At 39.0% G+C, this 25,921-nt stretch overlaps 1 pseudogene; it reads left to right on the forward strand.

The window, feature by feature from the left end:
• Positions 1 to 369: 369 nt before the first annotated feature.
• On the forward strand, positions 370 to 25,921 carry LOC119542599 (annotated as a pseudogene).

Consider the following 25,921-nt stretch of genomic DNA (forward strand, 5'->3'; position numbering starts at 1 on the left):
GCCATTATAGTAAAAAAGAGATGGATCCTGCTGTCAGGTGGGTTTTGGCATAGGGGCAGAGATCTCAGAAATCAAGTGAGTTCATAAACAACAAGATAATTACAAATCTTGATAAGTGCTATGTAGGAAACTAATAGGGTGCTAAGATAGAAATAATGGTTTGGGGTGTAGGAGTGTGTTAGGTGATGAGAGAGAGTCTCCTTGAGGAGGTCAATTATGTTGTGATATCAAGTCTGAGACGGAGCCGCTACACAACAGAGAGGAAAGTTCACTGAGCTGGGAAAGAGCTTGGCATGTGCTGGGCACAGAAAGGAGGCACAGGAGATGAATGCATTGAATTAGGACAGGGCCTGAGGGTGTTGGCATAAGATGAAGCAGGAGGAGGAGACAGGAGCAGTCACACATGGTAAAGAGCTCATGTTCTGTGCAGTTGGAGAGTTTGAAAATGAGAATTACCGTAAGTTTATATTCACGTCAGGTAGCTACGCTTTGACTCTCCACATTAGTCTGTGCATTTGGAAAAACCCTCAGTCCCTATGTCCCTGATCTCTCCCTTCCACGGTGAGATTTTCTGGAAGGACTAGACTTCAGACAAGTCTTTGGCGTGGTGTTCCAGAATATAATATGAATAGTGTTCCCTAGTGTTGGACAATGGGGTTGTAGTGACTTCAGGTCATCTCAAAATTAGGCTATCTTATGAAGAAGCCATTTTGTATCTATCAGTTCAGATGGTGTCTGGGATTACCCTGCCTTGGACTAAATTTGTTTTTATAGCGTTACATAATAATTGCAACTGTTGATCCCAATGAAAATATTTAGTTAGGTCTTACATGACTCACTTGTCCTGACTGAACCAGGTTTAAATAAGTTAATTTCGCTGGCTACACTAATTCCTGTCTATCTTAACAGTTCTCATAATGATTAGAGTGCTTATTTAAAAAACAAAACAAAACCCAAATGTCCTAAACAACCATAAAAACCTGCCTCAAACTCTACCATTAACATTACAAATTGTTCAAATGAAGAAGCGACAGCTTATTCCAAACGTTACCCACATTTGTGCATGTTATTTTGCAGACAAACTGGTCAGAAGAAAATAATTTGGAGGGGAAAAATCCAAAAAAACTCTCAGCATCTTTTCCATTAAACAGACTTCATTAGGAGCTCTCACAGGCAGAGCAGAGGTTGAAGAAATTGTGCACATGTGACTGACAGGTTGTTAGGGGTTCTGTGGGCTCATGGTTCCCAGAGAAGGGCAGATGCCTGCTCAGAGCCACCTGCAAGGATCAGCCATAGAAATGCATGATAATGACAGCTAATACTTACTGAGCCCTCACTGTGTACTAGATATGGTTTTAAACTCTGTTCATGTATGTTTTCATTTAATCCCCACAACAACCCTATGAGATAGATGTTACAATTAACCCCCTTTAATAGAGGAGAGATAATTGGCCCAAGGTCCCACAGCTGGTAAATGGCAGTGCTGGGACCTGACTCAGCCATCAGTCAGATCAGGGAGCTCGCTCTCACATTTTCTGCCACATGACTCTTCGTGCTGTCTCCCTCAGCTACGGGTTACTGGGTGAGTGCCTCAGCCCGGGGAGGCTAATCCACAGTCAGGCCAGCCGTTCAGTAGAGTGGCTTGGTGGAAGCAGCTGGGCCAAAACTGGGACAGTGGTTATTAACTAGGTCAAACAGGTTTCCGCCCCTGAATTCAAGCTGAGGAATATATACAGAGAAATACAGAAGGGAGGGCAGAAACCAATGTCACATGATGAGAAATCAGGTAAACTGAGGCTGTAAATGTGTAGAGGACTAGATGGGTTGTGCATGAACCAAAGCAGTGATCAGCCAAAAGTAGTAGCAGTTTCCATCTGCTGATTTGTTCACTGGTAGCCAAGTTTGAAAGCTAATTTAAAGAATTCGCTAAGCAAGCAGAGGTAGGGAACAGGACAGAGGAAGAGGACAGAATAGAGGACAAAGTGGATAGTCATTTGAGGAGACAGCTTCAATGAACTACAGTGACTGAGAGGACAGAGACCATGTTCATTATATTCACCCCCTTACTCCCTGGCACCCAGGAGATGCTCAACAACTGCTGGTACTCTGCAGATGGAGAGAAGAAGACTCACTGGAGGGTAGCTAGGTCCTGCTAATGGTAGAACACTTGGGGGCAAGTCAAGAATCCTTTCTGCTGGGGAGCTAACAGCATTGCTCAGCCCCTGGAGTCAAATGACTTTCAGAGGATGTTTTCCTCCATTCTACAGCTCTTTTTTTTATCTCACAAGATTTCCTTCTCCTTTATTGCCAAGAGTACCATTTCAATAAAACCCCATTTCCATTTCTTGAGGTTGCTTAAAGCTGCTTTTTTTTTGTGTGTGGCAAGAACAACTCAACACCTAAGAACAACATTTATGTATGTGAGAAGAGAAAACAATTTCTCTAAATCCCCTTCAAGTTTTCCTTTTCCACTTATTAGGGATAGAAATAAAAACATTCAATTTCACCTGAGAGTGACATTTTAAAATCAAAGCATGTAGGGCCAAGGTTCATAGATTTTAAAAAATCTTAAGCATATTACAAATTTAAAATTACCTTCCAATGGTGAAAGATGATTTGTTTTCTTTCCACTTTAAAAATTCAAGGTAGATGAAGCTACCAAACTCCAACCCAGCAGTCTGGACTCCTGAAGACAATTATATAATAATGTAGATTACAAGGGGTGACAGTGTGATTGTGAAGACCTTGTGGATCACACCCCCTTTATCTAGTGTATGGATGAGTGGAGGAATGGGGATAAAAACTAAAGGACAAATGGGGTGGGATGGGGGGATGATTTGGGTGTTCTTTTTTCACTTTTATTTTTTATTCTTGTTCTGGTTCTTTCTGATGTAAGGAAAATGTTCAGAGATAGATTGTGGTGATGAACGCATAACTATGTTATCATACTATGGACAGTGGATTGTATATCATGGATGATTGTATGGTGTGTGAATGTATTTCAATAAAACTGAATTTAATAAAAAAAATTCAAGGTAGATCATGTATTTGCATGAATAATCTGAATAATGACTCTCCATTTATTAGAATAATTTAAAAAAATGTCTCACATATTCTCTTCCACTGCCAATTATGTGCCTCAAGAAGGGAGCTCAAGGCTAGTGTTACAGAAAATGTTTACATCTGCTGATTTGTTTGCTGGTAGCCAGGTTCGAAAGCTAATTTAAAGAATTTGCTAAGCAGCAGATGTGGAATGTTTCATGGAGAGAACACAAGATTTGTATTCAGTAGTCCTGAATTCTAGTCTACTTCTGCCACTTTCTGACAGTAATCTCAAGTGAACTGTTACTTAACTCCTCTGAGTTTCTGTTTTCTCATCTGTAGCTGGGTGATGTGACAGTAAATTCAGTAATAACTTTTTAACAGGACTGTTGTGAAATTTCAATGGGAAATCTCACAATAAGGTATATGGGAAATCTAACAATATATTTGATGGAAAAATCTCACAATATGTGAAAGCACTGATGCAATGATTATTTTAGATTTCCCCTTTGCATTGATTATTGGTTACAAATAGTTTCAGTTTTTCTTTATTAATATTTGTTATGTATAACTTTATTTATTGTCTGGATCACTCAGCGCAAATTATTTACTATCCTTATCATTGTTCTTAAGACAAAGATCAAAATCTTTAATGTGGCTTGTTTTTTTACCTCAAGGCCAAATTCCGTCCCTTGCTCTTCAAGTGCCAGATACACTGGCTTTCTCTCAGGTTTTAGGGAACACCGTGTTTCTCTCCACTCGAGGGCCTTGCGTATGTTGTTTTCTTTGCTTAAAATGCTCCCCCCACTCTGATTCTGCTCTACTCACCCTTTCTCCCAGCTAACACCTACAGATAGATTTCAGTTCAAATGTCATATACCAGGGAAGTCACATGCATTAGCTCGGGTCTGTCTGTTATGGGCTCTTCTACCATCCTTTATTTCTCCTTGGACTGTTCACAGACAGTGACTGCGTAATTTTCTGTGTGGCAATTGGATTGTCTTCCTGAAAGCAGAGGCCATGTATGTTCCTTCTGTTGGGACCCCAATACATAGCCTAGTGCCTGGCATTTAGCAGACGCCTGAAAAATATTTGCTGACTAAATGAAGGGAAAAATAACTTCAATACAATTAATAAGACCCCTAATGCAAAGTATACATATTGAATAGTTAATAAAAATTAGTATGCACTAACAACTGTGCCAGGTACTAAAGAGAGTGATACAAGTGCATGAAATAATTATTTACTTCATCTATTCATTGTATGAGAACTGGACTATTTGTTACATAAGTATTGGCTTTGTCTACAAGTATATATAGTTAAAAGATAATATAAAAGTTTAAAATTGGTACCGGAGAATATATAAATACAAAGGCAAGGCCAATTAGAAAGCTTGAGAAAATATTTAGTCTAGAGAGTCCTATGCCGTTAATAAAAATCGAGCGATAAATGTGACTCCAAGCTTGCTGGAGGCCAAAACAAAAATGAAAATATGATCAGTTATATGATGGTCATTGAGCTGGGGTGGGAAATCACTCCAACCCTCAGGGAAGAGAAAGCTGTTCATGGCACCATTTTCTTTTCTGAAATAAATTTCTTTATTAAAGGGATAGCACTTATTTTTCTCCATGGCTCCTTGAACAGGTTGGCAGCCTTCCAAAACCTGCAGCATGAGGTCAGGGATTCTGCTTCCAGATTGTTCTCTCCTTCCCTCCCTTCCCATCCTCTGCCCTCCTCTCCACTCTCCTCTCTTTCTCCTCTTAAATTTCTTAAATTTCTGTCTCATTGCAAACAAAAAACCAAACTTTAAGCATGGTCTTTCCCAGAGCTGGGATAGTGGCAGGGAAATGTCTAAGTCATTGGGTCCTAATCCAATGACGTAGTGAAACAGCCAGACAGACTCTGCTTCGGTGAACTGAACTCTCCAGCTAGGTGAGCTGGAGTGAGTAATTTAATCTCCTGAGGCTCCATTTTATTGTCCTCAGGGGGTTGCCGATACCTCCTTCAAAGGTTAGCTGAGAAGATGAATAACACGTGGGCCTGATCCTGGCCGAGCCCATGCTTCATAAATGTTTCTATCTCACACATTTCTTCCTCTCTTTCAGAATTGGTATAAGATCTATGGAGATATCCTGTGTACTTGAAAAACTCTTGTATACGTGGGAGTGTGCATGTGTTCTAGAGGCTGAGGGAGAGGCCCACTGCACTAGTTCAACAAACAAAACAGGAAGAAGGAATTGAATATATTTCTGTTTCCTTCACATAACCTTTAAAAATATATATATATATTTTTTACCTGAAGCAAGAAAACATGGTCTGTAATCTTTTCACCTATTAGCTATATGTAATTAAAATATATATGCATATGTAATTTCAAAAATCCTTCTTTCAGCAAATTAAAAGACAGTTCAGTGATTCATGCAAATAAAAACAAAACAGGAAGTTATAGAACCAGCTGTACTTAAGACCATGAGTGCAGAATGACTTGACAATTGAGTTTATGTTGGGGTTTGCCAAATTCACCACATTTATATAAAGAGACTAGGCTCCTCCTTAGCCAGAGACTTTTTCTTTCTATAAAATTCTCAGAATATTTTTTTGACCTCTTGTGCCAAATTTTTTTGACCTCTTGTACCAAATTTTTTTGACCTCTTGTACCAAATTGTTTCATTAACAAAAAGTCAAAACTCTACCTCAACCATAAAGTCTGTGATCCCTGACCGAGTTCTTCTTGCATTTCCAATTTATTCAAACCAGATTTTTCCATTTGGGAAGATCATGAGGAATGTGCAGTTTCTTTAAGGCCACCTCAGAAATGTTGGTTTCTATAACAGTCTCGGGTGTGACAAAGTGTATTGCCAGTGGTTACCAGCATAGTCAACAGAACATGATTATTTGTATAGTAATTTCCCCTACTTTTTTTTTTCTCCCGAAAGAAAATACCCTGGTAACACACCACATCTAAAATTGGATACTCTGTATGTGCCTCATTATGGTTTTGTGGACAAAGGAATTAAAAACAATGGCAGTTTAAAAATAAAATTGCTTTGTTTCCTCTGGCAGTGTCAGAAATGTATACCCTTTCACCAGAAAGAAAAAAAAAGGTTATAATTGTGTGGTTATAATTTACTAGCAAAATCTAGCACTGAGTGTTACAAATGGTAAAGGCAGAATGGAATTATACAGAGAAATACAAGGTAAATTATCTGTTAAGAATATTGAGATTTAATAGGCTGTGGGTATTAAATTAGAAAGTTTTAATGACCAATATCCATTGAGAAGTGACATTTGCTAGGCCGAAGGCTACTCTGTTTTGAACATCTGACATTTCTCTTGGCTCAGCAATTTTCTATCTTTTACGTTTTTGAACTTGGAATAGTAACCCGAAAGGCAGCCATGGAAAGCAGATCTTTGCACCCTGTGAAACTGTATTACTCAGAATTGCACTGGGTCTGCCAAACAAACACTTCTTGCACTGTGATACTAAGACTGTCTACATAGCGTGTAATAAAGTGAAGATGAACATGTCATCTGCTCCTCATTAAGGACTTAGCATGTTAAATACTTTTCAGAATACTTCACCTGTATTATCTCGTTTAACTCCCACGATGATCCAATAGTTGGTAGTAGTACTATTCCTATTTTACAGAAAAGAAACTGAGGTTCAGAAAGTATAAGTGAAAGCCTGTGTGTATCATGGAGCACACATTCCAAAATAGGTATGTTTAACTGTGGATTCTTTCCTCTAAACTGCCACACATATTGCTCCTGTTGATAGTTACCTAATTATCAGCAGTACCAAGGATGAAGACTAAGTTATAGTCGTAGCTCTCCAACGAGCTTCCTACGTGACCTTGGGCATGTTTGCTTCTTTGTTTGTAGGCCTTGGCTTTCTTAACAGTAAAATATGGAGAGTTGAGCCAAATGGTTTTCAAGCTTCCCCTTATCATATCATCATCTTGTCTGATTCTATGAACTAACCTGAATTGTTTGGGTAGTTTTGATAATTTGAGCATAGTTTTGATTGTTGTGATCCCTGTCACAGCACTATGTTCTGTGGAGGGTGGCTTCAAAATAATGCAATGTATGGTCATGTAGTAGAAAGTACGCCGGAGGAAAAAAATCTGAGAACCGTCTGAGAGAAGGTCAGAAAAGCTAGGTAGTAATTTGTTTTCCACTTACCAGCTACACATACTCCAGCAGGCTATGTAGCATTTTGAGTTTCAGTTTTCTCACCCAAGACATAGCAGTGTCTCTCATACTCAACGACTTGAGACTTAAAAGAAACAATGTGTGTGAAAGCCTTTGTACATGTAAGGGCATGAATATTAGTAGAATTATTGAGAGGATATTGATAACCATTGACAGGAAGAAGAATAAAAAATGGGCGATATTGGTCACAGAACAAGTAATCACTGAAGCACATATTATTTGTCTAGCACTGTGTTGAAAGAGGAGCATGAAATAGCTTCTGCTCTGATGTTCATGTTTTAAGATACTTCTTGATGCTTCTCCTAATTCTACTCTGTGACCCCTCCCCACAAGAGATGGCTAGCTGGATGATCATCAGGCATTCTAGATACTTCTTGGTTGTCTCATTTGCCATGCTGCTCTGGGGTTGACTTGCCCTTTATTTGTGTGCCTTGCCTGTTCAAGTGTGACCTTTTCAAAAGGCTCCATCTTACTTATCTTCATGTCACCACCACTTCTTTCTGTGCCTAGCATAAAATCAGTGCTAAATCAGTGTTTGTTGGAGGGCTACAGGTCCTAGCACTCTACTTAGGCATATGATACAATTAGAGTACATTTAGGTAATAACACCAATATTTATAATAAGAATTACACCAACAATAATAGTAGCTATAATTTTAATGGTTGCTGCTTAATGAGAACAAAGAACTGAGGTAATGGAGAGTGGATCACTAGCATACAACCATACTTCAACTATTTTAAATTTGATCCCACTAATTGTCTTTTGGCAGGCTGAAGTTGGACTAGTGTACCTGGGATGACAAGTGTTATGTTTTCAGTTTGGTAGAGCTGCCTCTCAGCTGACACTTCAATTCTGGCGGCATCTTTCATTTTAATCTTTATGACAGTAGTGAATTTTATTGTACTTTTTCACATATTTTAAATGTGTGGAATGGAAAACTGAAAGCATAAGAGTGCTGATTTTAATGATAAGTAATTGGTCTCATAAACCTAATTCAATTTAGAAAAAGATGGAAATCATCAGGATGCCAAAATCTGGGACAATTTTTTCTGAATTGGACATTTATTGATCTTAAGCCGTCAACTGTGGTTCAATTATCAAAGCAAAGAATAAAATTATAGACCATTTGGAAAATTCTAGAATCCCATGGTCATGGTTACGTTAAAAATGGAATGTAATTCAGAATTTTGTATTTTTATAGCAAACTGAACATGGGATCCCACTTATATAATATGTAATAATGCAGTTCATTTTTTCCATATTTAAAATTTCTTCTTGGCAATGTAATATGTAAGAAAATTGCCAACTTATGTCTTGTTTAATTCTCCAAACAACTCTATGATATTGGCATAGTCCTCACCATTACAGAAAAATTGAGGCTCTTGGATTGGAAACTAACCTTCCCAAAGCCACATGCTTAGTAAATGGCAAAGCTACAACATGATCCAAAGTCAGCGGCTCTTGCGGTTTTTATTTTTTTAATTTTTTTTTATTTTTAAGAAGGGAAGGACTTATTATGTTTGAGGAAATAGGACAGAGAAAATAATTTAATAATTGTTAGCTCAACATGGGAAAGGGTGGCTCAGAGCACCAGAAACAGAAATTAGCATTAGCCCCTAGGTGAACTTTTTTCTTTCTCTGAAGCAAAGTTTTGCTTTTCTGTTGATGATAGAGTAAAACAAAAAGATCTGTGACTTTAAGCAATTTGACCAAAGTATAAATTTTGTAGAAGTAGGTCAGGAGTATATTATTGCTCTGAGTAATCATACAATGGCTGTTTCACTGCAAAATGGCTAAGGTGATAAAATCAACCTAATCAGGTTATACCTCTGATATAAAGGGTCTCTGGTAACAAATCTTCAGCAGATTCTAAACTACTTTCTACAACCACGGGCTGAAAAGGTTATTAAATTAGTGGCACAAAGAGATGGAATTAATACTACTTGAATGACCTAAAATCATTATATTCTAAAAAGCAATCGAAATAACTTTGGCCTTTGAAAATAAATCAGTAAATTTTTCTATTAAGTTTGAACCTCTAAAAAAGACTAATAGTGAATGAGTTGTAGCTGAAGAATTTTTGGAAGATTTTTGCACATGATTTTAAAAAGTAATTTAGCAACAACAAAATCCAGCTTTTTACATTTCTTTTTATGCTGAAGAAGACTCGTGCTTCATATGTGTGAAATATATTACAATGCACACTTTTGAACATAAACATATCAAGAAATATATTTTTTCTTTTACATTGTTATTGTGAAATATAACATATATACAGAAAAGTAATAACTTTCAAATTAAAATTTAACAAGTAGTTAGCAAAATTTCAAGAATGTTATAGGTTACAGTTCCAGAATTTGTTGTTTCCTTATTGTGAAATATAACATATACACAGGAAGGTGATAGCTTTCAAAGTGAAATTTAACAAATAGCTATAGAGCAAATGTTATGGGTTACAGTTCCACCATGTCAGTTATTTCCTTCTAGCTAGTCTAGTATCATAGAAACTAAAAAGAAAAAAAAAATTATATAAAGATTCAGTATTTGTAATCTTTTGCTAAATTCTACCTTGTCTGTTGCTACCCTTTCCTCTCTCATTTGATCGCTATCTTAATCTTCAGGGCTGTATGGGCAGGGACCATCCTAACTTGTTCATATTGAAAAGGGGTGTTGACATTGTGGGGAAGGGGGACACATCTAGTTGATGTTCTTGAAGTGGCTGTTGTTGCTGTGTTTGGGGACTTATCTGGCATAGGAACACTCTGAAGGATTTAAGTTTCTGAAAAATAAGCTTAGTGAGTGAAACTTTTATAGAGTCTCAGATAGGGTCTTAGGTATTCTTTAGTATTTTGGGGAATACTGTTGATTAAAGCTTGGCATACTATGGCCATTTGGAATATCTAGCTGGAGCTTGCATAAAAGTAACCTCCAGAATAGCCTCTTGACTCTATTTGAAATTTCTTAGCCACTGAAACCTTATTTTGTTACATTTCTTTTCCCCCTTTTGGCCAAAAAGGCAATTCTCAATCCCTTGATACCAGGGCCAGGCTCATTCCGGGGCATTGTGTCCCATGTCACCATGGAGACTCACTGGACATCAGTCTCCTGGGAGTCATGTCCCATGTAGGCGGGAAGGTAATAAATTTATTTGCTGAGTTGGGCTTTGAAAGAGAAAGGCTACATCTGAGCAACAAAAGAGGTTCTCTAGAGGTGACTCTTAGGCATAATTATAGGTGAGCTTAGCTTCCACTTCACAGCCGTAAGTTTCATAAGAGCAAGCCTCAAGATTAGGGCTTGACTTATTAAGTAGGGGGTTCCTAATTTCACACAGCACATATTCTGCTCAAGATAAGCAATCAATGTTTCACATTATCTTCACTTAGTTGTACAATCATCATCATTCTAAATTCTAAACAATTATTGTAACCCAAAACACCCCAAAGCTCTTATCAGCCCCTAATTATTTATCCTTAGTATTTGTGTGGTACTGGTAAAGTATTCCTATTAAATATAGTATATAATATGCAATAGGTAGTTTTTCCCATGTACCACTCTGTTGTTAATTCTTTGTACCAGGGTCATACCTTCAAGGTAGATCATGCAAGCATTTATTTATATTTATAGTGCTATTCTGTGGGATGCATGCCTTTAAACAACTCCTTTCAATCATGTTCACCTTCAATGCAGCACTGAAACTTCTAATCCCATTAACAAACTATCATCACCCCTGTCCACTCTCATACCTTTAAGTTCACCCTCATTAACATGTCTGTACATATTAGATTATCATTCCCCCTTCACTAGCTTCTATCTATCTCTAGGTTTCCTATATTCTACATTATAAAACACTGATTTTCCATTGTTCATGGAGGTCATATTAGTGATAACATACACTATCTCTCCTTTTGTGTCTGACTTATTTCACTCAACATTATGTGAAGATTCATCCATGTTATCATATGTTTCAGGACCTCGTTCTTTCTTACTGCTGCATAGTATTCCATCATATGTATATACCACATTTTGTTTATCCTCGCCTGTTGAAAGACACTTTGATTGTTTCCATCTCTTGGCAATTGTGAACAATGCCACTATGAACATTGGTGTGCAAATGTCTTTTCATGTCATGCCACTGCTTTCAGATCTTCTGGGTATATACTCAGAAGTGAAATGTCAGATTGTAGGGTAACTCGATATCTAGTTTTCTGAGGAAACGCCAAACTGACTTCCACAGTAGTTGTACTATTATACATTCCCATCAGCACTGAATAAGAGTTCCAATTTTTCCAAATGCTCTCCAGCATTTGTAGTTTCCTGTTTGTTTAATGGCAACCATTTTTATTGGTGTGAAATCGTGTCTCCTGGTTTTGATCTGCATTTCCCTAATAGCTAGTGAATATGAACATTTTTTGTGTGTATTTTTTATCCATTAGTATTTCCTTTTTGGAAAAATGTCTTTTCATATCTTTTGCCCATTTTAGAATTGGGCTGTTTGTACTATTGCTGTTGAGTTGTAGGATATCAGTCTCTTATCAGACATATGGTTTCCAAATACTTTCTCCCATTAAGTTGCCTGCCACTTCACCTTTTTGACATAGTCCTTTTAGGCACAGAAGCTTTTGATTTTGAGGAGTTCCCTTTATCTATTTTTTCTTTTGTTTCTTGTTTTTTGGGTGTATGGTCTAAGAAGCTACCTCCTATTACTATGTATTAAAGATGTTTCCCTATATTATGTTCTAGGAGTTTTATGGTACTGACTCTTATATTGAGCTATTTGATACATTTTGAGTTAATTTTTCTATAGGGTATGAGGTAGGGGTCCTCTTTCATTCTTTTGGATATGGATATCCAGTTTTCTCAGCCCCATTTGTTGAAGAGACTGTCACAGTTCAGTGAATTTGGGGGCCTTATCAAAAATCAGTTGACCATAGATCTGGGAGTCTATTTCTAAACTCTTGATTTGATTCCATTGATCAATATGTCTATCTTTGTGCCAGTACCATGCTGCTTTGCCAACTGTGGCTTTATAGTAGGCTTTAAAGTTAGAAGTGTAAGTCCTCCTTTTTTAGAATGTTTTTGGCAATTTGAAGCCATTTCCCCTTCCAAATAAATTTGATAACTAGCCTTTCCAAGTCTGCAAAGTAGGTTGTTAGAATTTTGATTGGAATTGTGTTGCATCTGTAGATCAGTTTGGGTAGAATTGACATCTTAATGATGTTTAGCCTTCCTATCCATGAACACAGAATATCTTTCCACCTATTTAGGTCCTCCTTGATTTCTTTTAGTAAAGTTTTGTAATTTTCCGTGTAGAGGTCTTTTACATCCTTGGTTAAGTTTATTCCTAGGTACTTGATTTTTTTAGTTGCTATCATGAGTGGAGTTTTTTTCTTGATTGCCTCTTCAGTTAGGTCACTACTAGTGTATAGGAACATTACTGACTTTTGTGCATTAATCTTGTATCCCACCACTGCTGAATTTATTAGCTCAAGCAGCTTTTTCGTTGATTTCTCAGGGTTTTCCAACTATGAGATCATATCAGCTGCAAAAAATGACATTTTCACTTCTTCCTTTCCAATTTGGATACTTTTTATTTCTTTGTCTTGCCAAATTGTTCTGGCTAGAGCTTCTAGCACAATGTTGAATAATAGTGGTGACAGTGGGCATCCTTGTCTCATTCCCAATCTTAGCAAGAAGGCTTTCAGTTGCTCACCATTGAGTGCTATGCTGGCTGTGGGTTTTTCATATATGCTCTTTATCATATTTTGAGGAAGATTCCTTCAATTCCTACCTTTTGAAGTGTTTTTATAAAAAAAGGATGCTGAATTTTGTTGAATGCTTTTCCATTGTCTATGAGATGATCATTTGATTTTTCCCTTTTGATTTGTTAATGTGTTGTATTGTATTGATTTTCTTATGTTGAACCACCCTTACATGCCTGGAATGAAATCCACTTGGTCATGGTGTATGATTCTTTTAATATACCTTTGAATTTGATTTGCAAGTATTTTGTTGGGAATTTTTGCATCTATATTCATTAGGGAGATTGGCCTGTACTTTTTCTTTCTTGTAGTATCTTTATCTGTTTTTGGTATTAGAGTGATTGTAGCTTCATAAAATGAGTTAGTGTTCCTTTTCCCTCAATTTTTTGAATGAGCTTGAGCAGGAATAGTGTCAGTTCTTTTGGGAAAGTTTGGCAAAATTCACCTGTGAGGCCGTCTGGCCATGGGCTTTTATTTGTAGGAAGATTTTGGATGACTGATAAGATCTCTTTGCTTGTGATTGGTTTGTTGAGGTCTTCTGTTTCTTCTTGGGTCAGTCTAGGTTGTTCATATGTTTCCAGGAAATTATCTATTTCCTCTAAGTTGTCTAGTTTGTTGGCATACAGTTGTTCATAGTATCCTCATATGATTTTTAAAATTTGTTTTGGATCTACAGTAATATCGCCCCTCTCATTTCTGATTTTGTTTATTTGAGTCTTCTCTCTTTTTCACTTTGTCAGTCTAGCTAAGGGTTTGTCAATCTTGTTGATCTCAAAGAACCAACTTTTGGTTTTATTTATTCTCTCTATTGTTTGTTCTTCAGATCATTTATTTCTGCTTTAATCTTTGTTATTTCTTTTCTTCTACTTGCTTTAGGGTTAGTTTGCTGACCATTCTTTAGCTTCTTCAGTTGTTCAGTTAGGGCTTTGGTTTTAGCTCTTTCTTCCTTTTTAATGTATGCATTTAGAGCTATTAATTTTCCTTTCAGTACCACTTTCGCTGCATCCCATAAGTTTTGATTTGTTGTGTTCTCATTTTCATTTGTCTCTAAATATTTACCTATTTCTCTTTCAATTTCTTCTTTGACCCACTGATTTTAGGAGTGCATTTTTTAGCTTCCATATATTTGCGAATGTTCTGGTTCTTTGGAGGTTATTGATTTCTAGTTGCATTCCATTATGGTCAGAGAATGTGCTTTGAATACTTCCAGTCTTTTTAAATTTATTGAGACTTGTTTTGTGCCCCAGCATGTGATCTATCCTGGAGAACATTCCATGAGTGTTAGAGAAGAATGTATATCCTGGTAATTTGGAATATTATGATCTGTATATGTCTGTTAAGTCTAATTCCTTTATCACATTGTTTAGGTTCTCAATTTCCTTATTGACCCTCTGTCTAGTTCTTTTATCTATAGAAGCAAGTGGTATACTGAAGTCTCCCACTATTATTGTAGAAACATCTATTTCTCCCTTCAGTTTTGCCAATGTTTGTCTCTTGTATTTTGGAGCTCCTTGATTGGGTGCATGAACATTTATGATTATTACTTCTTCTTGATGAGTTGTCCCTTTCATTAATATATAGTGCCCTTCTTTGTCTCATATGACATCTTTGCATTTAAAGTCTATTCTGTCTGATGTTCGTGTAGCTACCTCTGCTTTCTTTTGGTTGCAGCTTGCATGGAATATTGTTTTTCATTCTTTCACTTTCAGTCTCTTTGTGTCATTGGGTCTAAGATGATTCTCTTTTAAATAGCATATCGATGGATCATACTTTTTAATCCATTCTGTCAGTCTCTATCTTTTAATTGGGGAATTTAATCCATTCACATACAAACTTATTAATGAGAAAGCAGCTTTTGAACCAACCATCTTATCCTTTGGTTTTTATTTGTGAGCTCTATCCCCCAACCTCTTCTTTTTCTTTAAGTTACCCTGAATAATACTCTTCAATTCTGTTCCCTTCTCCAGACCTCTCTCTCCTTTCTTTTTTTTCTCAGCTGGTAGAACTCCCTTAAGTATTTCTTGCAAGGCAGATCTCTTGTTAAATTCTTTCAGTATTTGTCTGTGAAAATTTTAAACTCTCCCTCAATTTTGAAGGAGAATTTTGCTGGATAAAGGATTCTTGGCTGAAAATTTTTCTCTTTCAGAATTTTAAATGTCATACCACTGCCTTCTCGCCTCCATGGTGTCCTCTGAGTAGTCAGTGCTTAGTCTTATGTGGTGAATCCTTGTACATGGTGAATCACTTCTGTCCTGCTGCTTGTATGTTTCCCTTGTATGTGGTGAATTACTTCTCTCTTGCTGCTTTCAGGACTCTCTCCTTCTCTTCAGCATTTGACAATCTGACTAGTATATGTCTTCAAGTGGGTTTATTTGGATTTATTGTATTTGGAGTTTGTTGGGCTTCTTTATTTGCATATTTATGCAAATAAATAAGGGTTGGGAAATTTTCCCCAACTATGTCCTCAAATACACTTCCTAGCCCTTTTCTCTTCTCCTTCTGGGACATCAATGATTCTTTTGTTTGTGTGCTTCATGTTGTCCATAATTTCCCTGATATCATTTCAAATTTTCAATTTTTTCCACCGTTTCTTCTTTTGTGCATTCACATTCAATTGTTTTGTCCTCTAGTTCAGTTATTCTTTCTTCTGCCTCTTCAAATATGCTGTTGTGTGTCTGTACTCTATTTTTAATTTGATCTACAGTATCTTTTATTTCCATAAGATCTGCTATTTTTTTATTTACTCTTTCAAATTCTTCTTTATGCCTTCTAGAGTCTTCTTGATGTCCTTTTTGTCTTTAGCCAACCCAATAAAGTTGTTTTGGAAATCTGTTTGTACTTCTTTGATTAATTGCTACAAGTTCTGTGCCTCCTCTGGCTTTTTAATTTGGTTGCTTGGCTTGTCCATATCTTCTTGGGTCTTTATATGCTTTATGATTTTCTGTTGACTTTGGGGCATATGTTTGTGTTGATAAGGTTATTTTTGGAAATGCAAGACTATCTGGACATTTATTTAAAATTTTTCAGAAACACAGCTTGCTGGAGTGCATCTTCCCTGTCTTCCTGGAAGATGGCACTCTTGAGCCACCTCTTACCTTCAAGCCAGCTTTTTCCCAACTGCACCTGCACACTGGGCCAGGTCCCAACCAGATGTAAATCCAATCAGTGCACCAGTTCTCCATGTGCACTGGGGACTGCCACCTGGGGGTGTGGGGTGGGCCCTGTGCAGTTCAGCAAGGAGTCCACTTAAGGATACAGTGGATCTGGTGATTCCTGGGCCTCTGAGTGGATCACTCTTGGGCTGTGGGGCTGCAGATCTCTCTCTCCATCTCAAACATGACCCACTCCCTGCCTGCCTGCATCCACGAGCCTCTGGAGTGGGGAAGGGGCTCCTGGTGCTTCCTTGTGGTACCCTTGCCTATCTCTGCCTCTTGCCCCTGCAAACTTCAGGCTTCCATCAAGGAAGAGTAAGTGCAGTCAACCAAGTTCCCTCATGGGAGCCCCTGGCTGCGGGGCTGGGGAGGATTATCTCCTCAGGTAGTTGCTCAGATGGGTGTGCGGGAGTGGAGAGCTACTCTCTCTTCTGCTGGGCAGCCATCTCACCTCTGCTAGCCCCAGCAGCAGTTCCCCTATCCTTTCAGATGTAATTTCTCTGATTTTTCATCCAAGTCCCCAGTATGTATTGTAGAGGTCCTTCTCTGGCCGCTTGTACCCTGGAACTGTTCTCTAGCTGTTTTGTTTTTTTTTTTCTCATGGAGGAGAATTTTGCTCTGCCTCACCTATTCTGTCAGCTGGCTTGAAGCCTGGCTTTGAAACTTACTAGCTCTCTGAATCTTTAGTTCATCATCAATTCTCCAATGTTAGTGAGTATTTCTCCAAGAGGCATTAACTCCCTGAAGTATATTTTCATATATCTATATGCCAAACATTTCAGTAATAACTAATTTTTCCAAATGTCCAAAAGCTACTTATCTGTCACTTTAACTGCCTGGAGAGTAAAACTTGGCAGTAAGCAGACTGACTTTCAAGAAGCCAAAATGGATGATATAGTGCTTAAGTAATGAAGTATTAAAACTCGTAAAGGAATCTTTTAGTTGTCACCCAGAGCTGACAGACTCATTTTCTAACATGCTAAAAAAAATGTCAGAATTAAGTTCTGACTTTGAACATACAAATTAGAAAAGGGCTTGATCAAAACAGGTACTTAGAAATCAGTGAGGATGGGTAGAGAAAAATAGTATCAGCATACACAAAACTTACTGGTGAAGCTGTGGTGCGAGTTGCTATATAGTGCGAGTAGTGTGTGCTATATAGTGCTATATAGTGCGAGTATAGTGTGGTGCGAGTAGGAACATAGGCTCCAGCACAACAGAGACTCACAGGAAATAACTGCTTTGTTACTTACACAGCACAGGGTCCAAAAAATATTGCACTGTGGCTGGTCCCCCAGGGAGCCCAACTGCTCAGGTCATGGTTGATGAATGGCAGCTCTGTATGCTCTGCTTCACACCAGAGATGAGGGACCAATTGTGGTTGGTCCCCTTGGGGGGCCAACTGCTTGGCAGCTTCACATGCCTCACTTCATGCAAGAGATGAGGGACACCTGCACTGTATACTCTAGGGGGAGGGTACTCTGCTAATGAGCAACCTTTGTGCCCTGGCAAGCAGCTGGGGGTTGGGTAAGATTAAACGACTTCCCTGGCTGCTTGTCATCTCTTGTGAAATAGAAACATACCAAACACCTGCACTCAAACAAACACAACTGGAAACATAACAAACACCTGCATGTAAACAAGAATGAGGGGAAAAGTTGGGGGAGGCAAGGACTGGGAGATGGCCACTGAATGTGTCCATGACTTTCCCAATGGAAATAAGCAGCATCACAAGCTCTGATAGGCCCTAAAGTCTTCACTGTATAATGACTTAGGTTTATACCAAGGATCCAGAGTCATAACAAGAGAACTAAGCAGCATCTAGTAGCTTCTACTTCAGACATCAGATTAGCATGAAATGCACTGTAAAGATTTCTATCCAATGTGGTAAAATAAGGGTGAGGTGGCACATAATGTCTCTGAAAAGCCAAATTCTGTGAACTATTTTATTCATTCATTTATTCATTAATTCATGGATGATATATCAAGCACCTATTGTTTATTCACTAATCCAACAGGTGTTTATTGAATGCCTTCTCTGTGTCAGGCACTGTTCTGGACTCTAGGATACACTGATGAACACAATAGAAATATCTGTCTTTGTGCCACTTACGTTTTAGTTGAGGGGACAGACAATAAAAAATTAAATAAGTAACTTATAGAAAGTATGTAGAATATAGACAGTGGTAAGTGTTGTGGAGAAAAATAAGTCAAGGTAAAGGGAAAAGGGACATGGGGGAGAGAATGGGATTGCAACTTAAGTTAGGATGGTCAAGGAAGACCTCACTGGGAAGGTAATTTTCAAGTAGACTTGAAAGAGGTGAGGGAGCATGGCCTGGCTCTTAGGAGGATGTGTGGTCCAGGCAGAGGGGATGGCCAGTCCCAGCATGGAGAGCATGCCTGGGACAGTGGAGCAGCAGCAAGGAAGCCAGTGGGGCTGCAGCATGTGCTGGGAGGAAAGGAGTAGGGGATGAGCTTGGTAGAGAGGGGCTTTTTCCCTGTGAGAGGTGAGAAGTCATTTCAGGAATTGTGACTGGAAGAGTGATATGATATGACTTAGATATTTAAAAGGATTTTTCTGGCCAGCATGAGAACAGTCTGCAGAGCAAGTGTTAAAGACAGGAGGCTTTTGCTATTTTCCATGCAAGGGTTGCTGGGAAATTGAACCAAAGTGCTGGTGGTAGAGAGGTCCAGAAGAGACCAGCCTAGAGTTATATTTCCAGGGTACCATTGACAGGATTTGCTGATGGATCAGATTCAGTGTGTTGAGAGAAAGAGATGAGATCTGGATGACTCCATGAGTTTTGGCCTGGGCAACTAATATGGTTGCCATTTACCGAGACAATAGAAGATACAGGTTTGGTTTGGGGGAGATGGCGGCGGTGATCAGGAGCTGGGTGTTGGCCATGTGACATTTAAGATGCCTGTTAGAAGTCCCAGTGGTGACATGGAGTTGGCAGAATAATACACTGGTCTGGTGTTTGGGACAAAGGGTTGTGCTACAGGTGTAAATTTGGAAATTGTAAAAGTATAAATGGTTTGTGTTAGATCCAAAGACTACATATGGAACAGTACAGTGTTCAAAAAAATGATTAAGATATTATCTTCCCCCTTTAAGCAGTGAAAATACATAAATAAGTATAATGAAAATAAGAGGGCAGAATGCCATAAATAGAAAACAAATTAAAAAAAAAAAGTTCTGTACACCGGTATATTGGGAATTTGGAGGATATATTGAGAACTTTATGGAGTATGATGAAGGAATGCTTCATAGAGAAAATGGAATTGTTCAGTCTTAAAGAGATGATAGGATTTTTGACAGAAAGAAATAGATGGAGAAATATATTCCAGGACAAAAGGCTGCCATTAGTAAAAGCACTAAGGAAAGAAATTAGTGACTATGGTTGGAGAATACTGAGAAATAAGAATGTTTTTGCCAGATCCTTTTCTCTAAAGAACCATAAATGCCACATGAGGAGGAGAATTATTCACCAGACCATGTGGTACCATTTACTAAGCTTTTTCTGAAATTGATATATGACGTACATATTGAAGAATGCATAAATTGTCTGTGTGTACAGCTCGATGAATTCTTGCCATGTGAAAACACCTGTGTAACCAATCACTCAGATCAAGAAATGGAATATTACCAGCACCCCAGAAGCCTCCACTCCTTACCCCCTACGAAGGAAACCACTATTGTGACTTGCAGCACCATAGGTTAGTTATACCTAAATTTGAACTTTATTATGCAATATATCCTCTTTTGTGTCTAGATTTTTTTTCATATGTATTTTGTGCATTGCAGCAATTTGTTCCTTTTCATTTATGTAAATACTGCAATTTATTTATTGAGTCTACTCTTGATGAACATTTGGGTTGTTTTCAATTTGGGACTATTATAAATTATACTGCTGTGAACATTCCTATGCATGGCTTTTGGTGAACATATATGTATTTCTGTTGGGTATTTGCTTGGGAGTGAGATTGTTGGATCACAGGGACTAGAAACGTTCAGCTTTTGTAGGTATTTCCAAACAGTTGTCCAAAGTGGTTGTACCAATTAAAACTCCCACTAGAGTACAAGAGAATTCCAGTTTCTTCATCTTCTTGCTAACACTTGGAATTGTCAGGTTTCATAAATTTTAAACTGTTTTGACATGGTAGTGGTAAGTTATTTTTATTTTCATTTACATTTCTCTGATGATTAATGATGCTTAGCACCTTTTCATATGTGTAATTATATTTGAATATCCTCATTTGGGCAGTGCTTGTTCAAGTCTTTTGACCATTTTTAATGGATTGTCTGCCTTTTTCATACTAATTTGTAGAAGTGTACTATATAATCTGGATTAAGTACTTTGTTGATATATACATTGCAAATATCTTCTTCCACTGTTTGCATTTTCACTCTAACAGTGGTGTCTTTTGGTAGACACACTGTCTTAATTTTAATGAAGTCCTATTTATCAATTTTTAAAAAAATTTATGGTTCGTGCTTTTTGGATTCTGTATAAAAAATCTTTGCCCACCCCTAGTTAAGGGATTCTCCTATGTTATCTTCAAGAAGCTTTATTGTTTTACCTTTCACATTAGGTGAATTGACTTTGGTGTATGGTGAGAGTCAGGGATGAAGTTTCATTTACTTCTATAGATATCCCACTGACCCAGCATCATTTATTAAACAGAACATCCTTTTTCCTCTGTGCTTCTGAAGGGGCACCTTGCCATAAATTAAGTGATCATATCCATATGGGTCTGTTTCTAGATTCTTTATTTTGTTCATTGGTCTGTCTGTCTCTGCATGAATATCCACTATCTTGTTTACTACAACTTTATTACAAGACTTCATATCTGATTTTTTCCAGCTTTGTTCTTTAGTATCAGACTATCCTTGCCTTCACATTGTCACATGCATTTTAAAATCGGCTTGTTAATTTTTACCCAGGAAAGTGTTGGGATTTTTATTGGGATTACACTGATTCTTTAGGTAGACTTGGGTTGAATGAATACCTACAGTATTGCATCTTCTAAACCAGGTGTATTTCTCTGCTTATTTAAATTGTCTTTGACTTCTCAGTAATGTTTTGTAGTTTTCTTTGATGAGGTCTTGCACATATTTTGTTATATTTACTCCTGGTTATTTAATTTTTTGATGCTGTTGTCCATTGTATAATTTCTTAAATTACGTTTTCTAATCTCATGATGCTAGCATATAGAAATACAATTATCTATTTTTACATTACATATCCATGGACTTACTAAAATCATTTATTTCTTAATATTTTTCTCTTGAATTTTCTGCAAACATAATCATGACTTTGAAGAATAATGTTTGTTTTTTCCCTCTTTTCCATTGTTTTATAGTTTTTGTTTCTTTTATTATCTTTTCACTGGCTGAGGCTCTCACCCATTGTTGAAAGAAGTGGTGCTAAGCAAGTATCCTTATCTCATTTCCAATATTAGTGGGAAATATTTCAATATTTTGTGATTTAGTATGATGTTTGCTATAGGTTATTTCGTCAATTTGCTTTATCAGATTTAAAAAATGTCCATCTGTTCCTACTTTGATAAGAGTTTTTTCATAAATTGGTGTTGAATTTCATCGAATACTTTTTCTTCATCTGTTGTGAAGATCATATGGTTTTTCTCCTTTCATTCTGTTGATTTTTAACTATTAAGCCAATCTTGTAGTTCTGTATTTTACTCATCTTGATGGTGATATATTATCCTTTTGGTATATTGCTAGATTTGATTTGCTAATTTATTTATACTTTTAAGGAATTATGAGTCTTTGTTTCATGAAAGAAATTGGCCTACTATATTCTTTTCTTATGATGTTCTTGTCAGGTTTTAGAATCAAGGTAATTGATGAACACCTAAAACAAATTGAGAATTGTTCTTTTTATTGTATCTGGAAGACTATCTATATATTTGGTGTTGTATCATTCTTATATGATTGGAAGAATTCACTGGATAATTCATCTTTTCTGGAGGTTTTTTTTCTTTGTGGGACTGTTTATATTTATGGGTGAAGGCTTATTATGTCTATTAAGTCTATTTTGATTTTTTACAACTCTGTTAGTTATAGTAGATTGTATTTTTCAAACTATTTATCAACTTAATCTAAATTATCATATTTGTATTTCTCTTATTACCTTTTTTAGTGCCTTTAAATCTTATGTATAGTATTCTCACATTTTTCATTTCTGATAATGATATCTGTATCTTCTCTGTCTTTTAAAAAAGTAATGCCTACGGGTTTATTAACTTTATTGATGTTTTCCAACTTTTTGGCTTTGATACGTTTCTCAAATATATGATGTTTTCTATCCTATTAATTTAATTCCTGCTGTTAATATTATTATTTCTTTACTTTTCCTGTATTTTGGATTAAGAAGCTATTCTTTTTCAAACTTCTTGAGATAGCTACTTAGTTAATGAATTTTTGGATTTTTTTCTTTTCTAGTATATATATATACACATGTAAGGCTGTAAATTTCCCCCTAAGCATGACTTTGACTGCATCTCACTAGTTTTGATGTGACACAAATTTATTTGCTTTAGTTAAAAATATTTTATAATATCCATTGTGATTTCTTTTTTGATCTGCGGGTTCTTTAAAATTTGTTGCTTGGAAGCCTGGCCCACACCCAGAGCAGTGGGAGGGGCGGGGAGCCACAGCCACGCCCGCACCTCCCACCCCACCCTTGGTGCACCTGCTCCTCCAGGAATGGGAGGTGAGGGGAGCCTGGTGCAGAGGCCCAGTGAGACCCACTGCCCAGCCTGGCAACTGGGGACCCCAGGTGCATAAGGTGTACATCCCTCAGGAGGACTTGGGTACAGGGGAAGGAGCAGAGGTGTTGAGTCAGAGTACCAGCCTCAGGGACCCTGGACAAATATCATAGAGACTGAGAGTGAGCAGAACTCCACCTCCACAAATGGGAGTCCCAGCTTGGTGGGGGGTATGGGTGGGGGGCAGCTCTCTGCCCAAGATAGCTTGACTGTTACTGTATGAATGGCAAGCAGTATAGGCCCTGCAAGCACGGCAGAGGCAGACCAGTATTTTTGCCAGTTCATGCTCTAGCAACAGCTTAGCAATGCCAAGCTGCATAGTCTGGCTGCTATTCAGCAGGCCACAATTGCTGCCAGTTGGTAGGCAAACTCTCAAAACATCAGCACCACCCAGCAGCAGACTACCACCACTCAGGCTTCAAGCAGTCTGGCCACCATGTTGGCCTCCCAGCTCATCAGCCAGTCCCAGAGTGTGTGCTTTCCCAGTGCCACCACCTTGACTCAATCTGCATTACTGGGGAACACCATCTCCCCACCCATCAACCAGATTGGTCTATGGCTACAGCTGGATGGGTCTACGGCTATAGTTGGGAAACCTATTGCAGGTAAACCAGACCCTGGGCTGGAATGTGCCTCTAGCCTCCCAATTCATCCTGATGCCTAATGGGGCAGTAGCTGCAGTCCAACAGGAGTTACCATCTCCCAAGTCTACCGGAGTTCATGCAGATGCAGATCAGTGAGGAACCAACAGTTCTCAGCCCAAGGACCCCAAATGCCAGGCTCAACTCAGAAGGCCAGTTCTCCTGGAGCCTCCCCTGCCTCTAGCCTTTCCCAGGCCTCTAGTCAGGCCCTACCTGTGGCTCAGCCTTCCTCTGCAGCTGCAGACCAGTCCCTCAGGCTTAGTTAAGCCAGCGGAGGCAGTGGAAATAGCATCCCGGGATCCATGGGTTCAGGAGGAGGGGGCCAGGTACCTAGGGCTTTGGGTCAGTTGCCTTCCTCGGGAATGGGTAGTGGTGGGAGTTATCCTAGGAAGGGCACAGAAATGGTGCAGCCCTTGCCTGCAGCCCAAACAGTTACTGTGAGCCAGAGCAGCCAGTTAGAGGCAGAAAGTGCAGTGTCCAAGAAGGCCAAAGTAGAGGGAGTGGTCAGAGCATGGACATGAACTTGACATGGATAGCTACACCTGCTCCCAGCCATACCCTTATTAGCTTAGCCACCTACACAAAGATACAGACCCATTCACTGATTCAGCATTAGAAATAGATCCACCTTCAGCAGAAACAGGTGGTGATCCAGCAGCAGATTGCTATGCGCCACCACCAGCAATTCCAGCACTGCCAATCCCAGCTACTCCCCATAGCGACTCATCTCCAGTTGGCCCAGCAGCAACTGCAAGCCACAACCCTCACTGCTCCTCAGCCACCACAGGTCCCACCTACTCACTTGACCCAACTCTAAAGCCACCCATCCCCATCCAGTCCAAACTACCTGTAGCACCTATCAAACCTTCACAGTTAGGGGCTGCTAAGATGTCAGCTACCCAGCAACCACCACCCTATATCCCTGTGCAAGTTGTGGGCACCCAACAGCCAGGGACAGCCCAGGCACAGGCTTTGGGATTGGCACAGCTGGCAGCTGCTGTACCTGCTTTCCGGGGAATGCCAGGTACAGTGAAGCCAGCTGGTCAGGCCCATTTGGCTTCCTCAACACCTTCATCCTAGACACTGGTGCACTGCAGGAATGCCCTTCCACATTGGCCCCTGGGATGACTCTTGCCCTGTGCAGGGAATAACACATGTAGTAAAGGTTGGGATCACTATCACCTTACCTGTTGTAGCCCAGGTCCCTGCTGCAGTTTACTTGCAGTCTGTGCACCTGCTAGGCAAATGCAAGGCTGTGTCTGAGGAGGAGAGAGAAGAAGTCTCCCCATTGGGTTCGTCTCATCATGATTCCTGCTAAGGCATCTCCAGTAGCAGAGAGCCGAAAGGCCATGGAGGAGAAGAGCAGTCTTGGAGTAAAGCTGAACCAGTGGCCAGTGGGAATGCTAATACTCTGAGCAATGAACCAGTAGCCTTGACTCCTGCCCCATGTCCTTTGCTAGCCATGGTGTCCAGACAGATGGGTGAGTCAAACCCCCCACAGGCCATTATGAAGCCCCGGATTCTCACATTGTTGAAGGCTTTGTTATCCAGGAAGGAGCAGAATCTTTCCTGCTGGGTTGTTTTCAGTTACTGAAAGAGTCTGAGAAGTAACTATAAACTGAGTAAGAATAAGGGCTGAATAAGAATCACTCAGGTAGCTTTTTAGGAGGGGGCAGCACATCTACTGGGCTAGATTAGAGGGTGAATACCCTTGAATTACAAGTACTGTCAGAAGTATGCCCGTGCAGCGCAGTTTTGTGGCTCCAAAGGGGTTCTGCTCCATGATTTGGGCTACGAGGTACAACATGAGCTGCAACCACCAGTACTGGCTGAAGAGGAAGAAAATGAAAGAGTTTCAAGAAGCCCACTATGATTGGCTGCCAGTGTGGTCTCTGCTGCAGCTACTCTGACATTGCCCATGCCAAGATCCAGGGCAAGTGTCACCAGGGTCAGGAAGACTCTAGTCGGGGTTTTGGTGAAGCACTCTCCCCAACATCTCCCAAGCCTTCATCAGTGAGAGCTGGGCATGGAGAATGTGACCTGGGCAACCCCAATTCAGCCCCACCTACTCCAGAATTACATGGCATCAACCCTGTGCTCCTGTCTGGTAACCCTAACTGTTGGAGTGTAGAAGAGGTGTATGAGTTCATGGCTTCTCAATAAGGCTGCCAAGAGATTGCAGAGGAGTTTTGTTCCCAGGATATTGATGGACAGACCCTCTTATTACTTAAAGAAGAACATCTTTTGAGTGTCATGAATATCAAGCTGGGCTCTGCCCTCAAGATCTATGTCAAGATAAATGTCCTCAAGGTGACCTAA

This window comes from Choloepus didactylus, chromosome 8, assembly GCF_015220235.1.
Source record: "Choloepus didactylus isolate mChoDid1 chromosome 8, mChoDid1.pri, whole genome shotgun sequence".
NCBI classification, from domain to species: domain Eukaryota; kingdom Metazoa; phylum Chordata; class Mammalia; order Pilosa; family Megalonychidae; genus Choloepus; species Choloepus didactylus.